This window comes from Morus notabilis, unplaced genomic scaffold (assembly GCF_000414095.1).
Source record: "Morus notabilis unplaced genomic scaffold, ASM41409v2 Scaffold298, whole genome shotgun sequence".
Classification (NCBI taxonomy): Eukaryota; Viridiplantae; Streptophyta; class Magnoliopsida; order Rosales; family Moraceae; genus Morus; species Morus notabilis.
The window spans coordinates 29,010-38,344 of NW_010359398.1; the positions used below are offsets into that span (position 1 = coordinate 29,010).

The 9,335-nt window shown below is 37.5% G+C and overlaps 1 pseudogene; it reads left to right on the forward strand.

Annotated features, from left to right (window-relative positions):
- Window positions 1–681: 681 nt before the first annotated feature.
- The window catches only part of LOC21396098, a 9,807-nt pseudogene continuing 1,153 nt past the window's right edge, over window positions 682–9,335 (forward strand).

The following is a 9,335-nucleotide window of genomic DNA, read 5'->3' on the forward strand; positions in this document are numbered from 1 at the left end:
AAGTTGAAAAGAGACATATGGTCGTTAGTCTCTATCATTGTTTTTTATCCATATATTGAAGTTGTCGTCATACTTTAATGAATCTCTAGCGCCTGATTATGTATAATGATTGTATCCCATCGATACATTATTATGCATGATTGTTTTGGGCTCGTGTTTATTATGTGAGATTCTTAGGCCTCGTTCACTTCATAGATTCGAGTTTTCAATTCGAGCTGAGATGTGACATTTTCTGAGAGCTTTTCACTGTAGCAGAAAAAGTTAGATGTGACATTTTCTGAGAACTTTTTACTGTAGAAACCTAAAACTGAAAACTCGAATCGATGAAATGAACAAAGCCTTAGTTGATGCTTATGTTGTGATGAGTGAATGTTCGTTCTATGATTATGTCATCCAAGTGGGAGATTGTTGGAATATTTTTATGTGAACTTCCATAATCATATAATTCACTCAGTAATTAATTAAAGCATTTTATGAACGACTGTATTAATATGAATTAATACATGCATGTATGTTAAATATCGATCCATTATGAGATGAACACTTATTTTATTAACTCAGACATTTAAACTCTCTCTATCTTATAATATTTAGTTAACCTATTGGACAAATACCCTCTCAAATTAAATATCGGTTAAAACCAATATCACCACCCTATCTCATTTTGCTCCATTTGTGGAGCCACCCTTGGTTTTTTTTGGGAGGGTTCGTATGTGTGTGTGGGTGTGGCCGACCAAAACAGAGAGGGAGAGACAGGGAGGAGTTCATGCTCCTCTTGCCGTTCTTCTCACGTTTGCAGGTTCTCCACCCACTCCGACCGGCCATTGGCGGATTCCGGCGACCGTGGACGAGCTGTTTCCGCTGCCCACCAGAAGAGGTATGCCTAAATCCCAAATAAGAAATTTTTGTGGCATTTTCGGATTTTAAGCTAGATTAGTGTTTTTGATCTTGTTTAGATCATGTTTAGATCATTTTAAATCTAGCATTAGCAGCTGCCACAGTTGGGTTGACTTCAGAGGCTGCTCAACATCTAGAAGTAAGAACTGAAAATGAATTGATGGTGATGATTTTTTTTCCTTGTTTTCTTTGTCTAGTGTAATTCTAGGTTATGGTTGCTTTATAATGAATCATGATTCAAGTGTTGGTAGAAACATGTACGATTAAGCTTCCCGCAGCAGTGAGGTTTAAAACCTATAACCCGGCTGCAAAGTAGATTGTTTGCAACTTGTGTTGATTCGCCAGGACGAGTACCCGTGACTCGAAATGATTAATGAGAGTGGTTAATTTCCAATTTACAGATGATCTCATTTTGTATCTTCTAGTAGGTGGAATTTGGAAATGATAGAATTTCCTTTTAATGTAATCAATTTGAATTTGTGCAGTTTTTAGTTATGTCTGAGTTACTGAATTCATAGTTCGTTTCATTAAATAACCTGCACTGCAATTACCGAGGTGGGTAGGATGAAATAGATGAATGAACGTTGTTCATTTGTCAAGTAACTTCACACGGTTGACGATTTGTCAAGTAATTTCACAAGGGGTCACGACATACCACTTTCTGATTCCCTTTAGAAGGTTCTTTGACCAAGAAGGTGCTTTATGTGGATGTTGTTTTGTCTGTTATTTGTAATGGTGCTGTGTTATAGTGGATTGCTTTTCACTTCCTTTTGTGTTGATGTATTTCATCTAGAATTGACGAACTACTGCTCTAGATGCTAATGTTTACCTTTTATGTTTGCTGCAAGAGTTGTATTGTCCCCTATATCGTTTGGGAGGCCTTATGTTCAACTAATCATGTAGTTCCAATATAGAAAAAAGTTAACTGATTTGATTACTTAACTGATTTCATTACTGCTCTAGATGCTAATGTTTACCTTTTATGTTTGCTGCAAGAGTTGTATTGTCCCCTATATCGTTTGGGAGGCCTTATGTTCAACTAATCATGTAGTTCCAATATAGAAAAAAGTTAACTGATTTGATTACTTAACTGATTTCATTACTGCTCTAGATGCTAATGTTTACCTTTTATGTTTGCTGCAAGAGTTGTATTGTCCCCTATATCGTTTGGGAGGCCTTATGTTCAACTAATCATGTAGTTCCAATATAGAAAACATTAACTGATATGATTACTTAATTGAAAATAAATAAACTTTGATTGTTGTTCTGTTCAGTATTATGTATTCAAATGTCAGGTGGACTAAAGTACATAAAGCTCACAACAGGATGTTGTGGATGCTGCGTATTTGTGCTTCATGAACAACAACCCCCCTCCTCTTCCCTCTTCCAATTGCTAGAGTTCTTATATTTTCTTGTGCTTCTGGTGTGTGTCTGCAAATTGTGCCTCCTGTGCTTAATTCTTTTTCTGACCAAGACAGCAGGGTTCGTTATTATGCTTGTGAAGCATTGCATAACATAGCGAAGGTGAGTGGTGTTGCTATTCGTTTTTCCACAAATTAATATGACATTCCCATATTTATGCTGGGCATGATATGTATTTTTGGTTATACACAGGTTGTAAGAGGGGATTTTATCATATTCTTTAATAAGATTTTTGATGCTTTATGCAAGCTTTAAGCTGATTCTGATGCAAACGTACAAAGTGCTGCACATCTTTTAGATCGGCTTGTGAAGGTAATTTTGTCCAGAAACCCTTGCTTCACGCATTTCATTTCAAATATCAGATTGTTCCTTCCTTACCTCAAATTGTCTTCTTGTTTGACATTTCTTTCTTACATAAATTTGTTACATGTTATGGAACAGGATATTGTTACTGAAAGTGATCAATTCAGGTTGGTGGTTTGTCATGTCAGATTTACAAATGTCTGCATTAGGGGTCAAAGTTTTTTATTGAGTTTCATTGTTTTGTGGTGTTATTTTTCTTCAGTATTGAAGAATTTATACCATTGTTGAGGGAGCACATGAATGTCCTGAATCCCTATGTCCGTCAGTTTTTGGTAGGATGGATCACTGTACTGGACAGTGTTCCAGACATTGAAATGCTGGGGTTTCTTCCTGATTTCCTAGATGGTAATTGATTTGTCTGATAAACTGTTCACTTTTTCCCGTTTTTCGCTAAATGCATATGGCCTCACAATTCCCAGTTAATTTCAGGTTTGTTTAATATGCTAAGTGATTCTAGCCATGAAATACGTCAACAAGCTGATTCTGCTCTTTCAGAGTTTCTCCAAGAAATCAAGAACTCCTCAGTAAGACTTACACTAAAATTAAATATATGGCTCTGTTGAAAATAAAAGCATCTTTATTTCAAGTGTTTTGCCATGAAACAAATTATCTTGTTCATTTGTAATTTCTGACTCGAACAGTGCTACTCTTGAAGTCTGTAGATTACGGTCGCATGGCTGAAATTCTTGTGCAGAGGGCTGCTTCTCCCTATGAATTTACTAGGTTAACTGCCATCACATGGGTATGTTACTCTAGATGAGATCTCTCTTTGAATATGTTATCCTAGTTAGCTTAATGAAGAACACCTTTTTGATAGACAAAAAGATACTTTTATATAAGTTGTTGACGTGCTACTGGACTGTGCAGATAAGTGAATTTTTAAAACTTGGTGGAGATCAGCTGGTTCCTTACTATGCTGATATTTTAGGAGCCATTTTACCATGCATATCTGATAAAGAAGAGAAGATCAGAGTGGTTGGTTTGTTTATGTTTTCTTGTTTTATTTTTTGTTTTAATTTGGGTTGTTGTGTTCTCTCAGCTATCTATGCTGAGAACCTTGTTCATGGATTTTTTTTTTTTTTTTTTTAAAGACTTGCAAAAGAAGAAGTTTATTTATTTCTACAGGTTGCTCGTGAAACTAATGAAGAGCTTCATGGAATCAAGGTGGATCCAGCTGAAGTATCTAACGTGGGATCTATCCTCTCTATTGCAAGGAGGTGCAGTTTTTTTAACCTTTGGAACATGCAGTTTGAAATGTTTTACTTTTATGGGTTGGCACTTTTGCTCCTTTAGGAGCTATAGGGATGTGATGTTCTCCTCTTTTATTTTGTCTTCACTGAGCTCCCTTCTTTAGGTTTGATACATTAAGTGGTATTTTCTTTAATCAATTTCCAGTCTACAATACTTTGTGGTAATTGCTGGATATTTTGACTGATCAGCCAATTATCTAGTCAGTGGGAAGCTACTAAAATAGAAGCATTGCACTGGATATCAACCCTTTTGAACAGACATTGCCCTGAGGTAATAGGTTTTTGCATACCTATGACTTATTCTTCCTCAGCCTAACGAAAAAGAAAGGGGGAACAAAAGTAGGAACCTGTTTTCAAATTGTAGTTATATCTAGTTACTTACCTGTTTTGCATACATGTTTGTTACTCAATAGAGTTTTCCAAGTGAAATTTCATTCTCAATTTCATGTTCAAGATGACTTTTGATCTCCCCAAAGGCCTGCGTGAACTAACGTAATATAGATATATTATTCCATGCTTCTGGTAATCTCTCCCATTACATGATCCGTCCTCCATCTGAATTTCCCATAACTGCTGACAGTTATACTTGGTAGTCTATAAAGTCAGTAGAAAGAAATTAGAGGATTTTCTTGGAGACCGAATGTCTGTTATAACTTGGTTTTACTTGGAGACAACATATTATGATTTCCAATTCAATGTGTTAGTTTTCAAAATAATGTGGCATAGGAAAGGCTAGCTTGATGTTCTTCACCTTTAAACCAAAGCCATTGGAAAAGTTCCTATTATGTGATATGTAGTATTAAGAGCTCTCTGAGTTGTTACGTGAATTTTTTGTTTGTTTGCTCCTTGCTTAGCTCAGTAGCACCAAATACTAATTCTCTAATTGAAACAGGTATTGACTTTTCTGGAGGACATATTTGATACACTTCTGACGCCACTTTCAGATTCGTCTGATGAGGTAAACTTTTTAACATAGTTGTACATTTTTGTCTCTGCTGGCCTTGCGTTTTAATTGCTTTTATCATTTTTAAATTTCATTGCGAATTTATTTTTGGAAATGTATGACTACCACAATCTTGTGCTTCTATGTACCTTTGCTTTTAACGAGCTCCTATAGTAACCTATTTATTAGTATATAATGTTTCAACCTTGTAGTTGAGGTTATCAAACTCTACTGCAGCAGCAGCCAGCATGAGTCCTTATATTAGCTAGCACCAACTTTTCGTGTGACCCTATATCATTAAACTCTGAACAAATTGATGAACTGATTGATAATTTTCATAAACTGTACAGCCTATTTATAGATTACAAAACAGTCTACCTAGGAGCTATTTATGGTAACACAATATTCATCACTAATTACAAATAAAGGCCTAATATACAAGAATTTTCAGCTTGCATCGACTCTGGAAATCAAGGAACAAATTCCCTTAAAACCAAAGTCAACGAATCCTATCCTTGAAGATTTGTCAACACCCCTCCTCAAGCTGGTGAGTGGATGTTTTCCATTCCTAGTTTGCGGACGATGCTTTGAAATGCAGTGACAGATAGACCCTTGGTTAAGATGTCTGCCAGTTGTCTGTTTGTAGGAACGTAGGGAGTGCAAATTAGACCACTTTCTAGCTTTTCCTTGATGAAATGTCGGTCGATTTTCAAGTGCTTAGTTCGGTCATGCTGAACCAGATTATGAGCAATGCTGAACCGGATTATGAGCAATGCTGATGGCGGGCTTGTTATCACAGTATAGCTTCATTATTTCTTCCCACTTGATCCTTAAATCACTTAGGACAATTTTAATCTAAAGTAACTCACATATACCTTGAGCCATTGCTCTGAATTCAACCTCGGCACTTGATCTAGAGACTACAGTTTGCTTCTTGCTCCTCCAAGTTATCAGGTTTCCTCCTAGGAAAGTGCAGTAACCTGTGGTAGATCTTCTATCGATGATTGATCCTGCCCAATCTGCATCTGTGTATGCTTCTAAATCGATTCTGCCATTTCTCTTGAATAAGATTACTTTTCCTGGAGTGCCCCTCAAGTACTGCAAAGTCTTGTACGCAACTTTCAGGTGAGCTTCTCGTGGAGCATGCATAAACTGGCTTAGAATACTTACAGCATAAGCAATGTCTGGCCTGGTATGTGATAGATAGATAAGTTTACCAATCAATCTTTGGTACCTTCCTCTATCCACTTCTGGACTTTCAACGGCTTCTCCCAACTTGTGAGTGTAGTCAATGGGAACTTCAGATGGTCTGCATCCGAGCACGCCAGTTTCTTTGAGTAGATCCAGGATATATTTTTGTTGAGAGGAAAATTCCAAGCTTCGAGTGAGCGACTTCAATTCCTAGGAAATACTTGAGCTTTCCTAGGTCCTTTATTTTAAACTCCCTGGAGAGATGAGTCTTCAACTTTCTAATTTCTTCTGTTTCGTCACCTGTCACAATTATGTCATCAACGTACACAATTAGAGCAGTGACCTTCCCAGCTGTTGATCTTTTGACAAAGAGAGTGATCTCCTTGACATTGTTTGTACTTAATTCTCTCCATGGCCTTTGCAAACCTTCCAAACCATGCTCTTGGGGACTGCTTTAAACCATATAGAGCCTTTTTCAACCTGCAAACATGGTTAGTCCCAAAGTTTTGGTTGAATCTAGGTGGAACCTCCATGTAGGCTTCCTCCTCTAGATCTCCATGCAAAAAAGCATTATTTACATCAAATTGCTGCAGAGTCCAGGTTAGATTAGCTGTCAGTGATAATAAGATCTGAATGGTGTTCATTTTGGCTACAGGGGCAAATGTTTCTATGTAATCTATCCCATATGTTTAAGTGTAACCTTTGGCAACAAGTCTGGCCTTATATCTCTCAAGAGTCCCATCCGCATTATATTTCACTATGAATACCCACTTACACCCAATCACCTTTTTTCCTTTAGGCAACTCCACAATCTCCCAAGTTTTGTTTTTCTCAAGTGCTCTCATTTCCTCAATCATGGCTTTTTTCCACTCCCCATTCCCAAGTGCTTCTTGAACATTTTTTGGAATTTCAATGGTGTTTAATTTGGTGAGAAAGGTTCTATGGGACGAGGAGAGATGGTCGTATGAAATGAAGTTGGCTATGGGATGTTGGGTACATTTTCGTGTTCCTTTTCTTAAAGCAATTGGAATATAAAGATCATGAAACTGAGGCAGTAAAGAAGAGTTGGATTCATTACTTGGATTTGATTCAGATGATTGGTTGTGCATGGGTTCAAGAACTAGTTTTCTTCTTGAGTACACTTGCAGTGGAAAGGTGGACTGAGGACGATTTTCACTAGGCTCACCGGTAGGACTCGACTGGTTTGGGAAAGACTCGAGAACATGACTATTTTGTCGGGCAGGACTAGACAAGGTTGTTTCTTCTTGACCCAATGGACTTGCTGGATGTTCATGATCGGAATTCAACGGAATTGGGGTTGTAAGAACTGAACTTGATAGATCAAATTGAAGGAAATCAAGGTTATCTTCAGTTCTCATTTCTCCCGGAAGGCAACTTGGATCATAAAACTTTTGGTTTTCGGCAAAAGTGACATCTTTAGAGACAAAAAATTTCCTTGAGGCCGGATGATAACATTTATATCCCTTTTGTGTTGATGAGTATCCTAGAAAGATGCACTTGAAAGCTCTTGGATCAAGTTTGCTCTTTTGGTTTTTCTCCGAGATATGGACATAGGCTGTGCAACCAAAGGTTTTTAATGGAAGTTGGGTTCTCTTAACATCTGGAAAGTGAGTGGAGAGAATATCAATAGGTGACTTGTTTCCTAACACTCTACTGGGCAAGCGATTAATCAAATATGTGGCTGTTAGGACGGCTTCTCCCCAATAGAATTTAGGCACATTTTTTTCAAACAACAAAGCACGGTGATATCAAGGAGATGGCGATTTTTTCTTTCTGCAATCCCATTTTGTTGGGGAGTATCAACACAAGAGGACCCATGGATTATATTTTCTTGGAGAAATGGTGACATTACTTGATTGAAATATTCTCGTGCATTGGCAGACCGAATGTGTTTAATACAAACACCAAATTGAGTGGAAACCATTTTATTAAACATAGGAAAAATTATACTCACATCAGACTTGTTTTTCATCAAAAATAGCCAAGTAGTCCTTGAAAAATCATCTATGAATGAAACAAACCATTGAGCCCCATTAATATTTGAAATTCTAGAGGGTCCCCACACATCAGTATGAACTAAAGAGAAAGGTTGAGATGTTATTGAACTGCTTAAAGGATATGAAACTCTATGGTGTTTAGCCATTTGACACACCTCACAATTGAAATATTTAACATCAATCTTATGAAATAACAAGGGAAAGATAGTCTTTAACAAAGGAAAAGATGGATGACCCATTCTTATGAAATAACAATTGAAATCTAACATGATGTAGCCAAATTTGAGCCCTTTCAGCAGACTGGGTTTCTGACAAATATGATTGCGAAATGCAACTGATTTCACCATTACCACCACCAGTGTCCAAGTAGTAAAGCCCTTCCTATTCCTTAGCATGCCAAATCATCTTCCCTGTATCCTAGTCCTGAATTTCACAATACGCAGGATAAAAAATCACTTTACAATTCAGATCAGAGGTGAGTTTTTTAATTGATATTAAATTGACTGACAATTTGGGGACGTGAAGAACGGATTTTAGAGAAAGAAAAGACATGAGATTTATGGTTCCTTTTCCAGCAACAGCGGCAAAGGTTCCATCGGCAACTTTTATTTTTGGCTGCTAGAACACGGTGTATAAGATGAAAAAATATTGGAAGAAAATGTCATTTGGTCGGTGGCTCCTGAGTCAATTATCCAAATTCCAAAAAACTGTTCTTCGAAGTACTCAAGGAATGAGTTGAGGAAAACTTACCTGATTGGGCCATGGAACATGAACCCGCTGGTTTTTCAATTGCAGTGAGAAAGCGTCGTAGTTTTTCAATTTCCTCCTTATTCAACCCATTCACTTCGACAGTAGTAGTGTCTTCTTCGGTACTAGCAATGTTGGCAGCTTAATTGCACACTACATACTGCTACTGTAGGTTGTTTCTCCTCTGAAGTTTCCAGCAAATGTCTTTGGTATGACCTGTTTTCTTGCAGTAGTTACAAAACAGATTTTCTCTATTGTTGTTCGAAGGTTTGATCTCTCTACCGCTGTTCCAAGGTCTGGTCGTGTTATTCAGGGTCCTTGGAGTCTCATGTTTCACTGAATCTCCATTGGTTGTTGCTGAAGTCGTGGCAATCAGCGCTGCTCCTTCATTCAGTGGGGTTTCAAGCATGATTCCCCTCCTTCCTTCTTCACTTCGAATGGTGGAAAAGACTTCACTCCGAATGGTGGAAAAGACTTCACTCAGGCTTGGGAGAGACTCTTTCC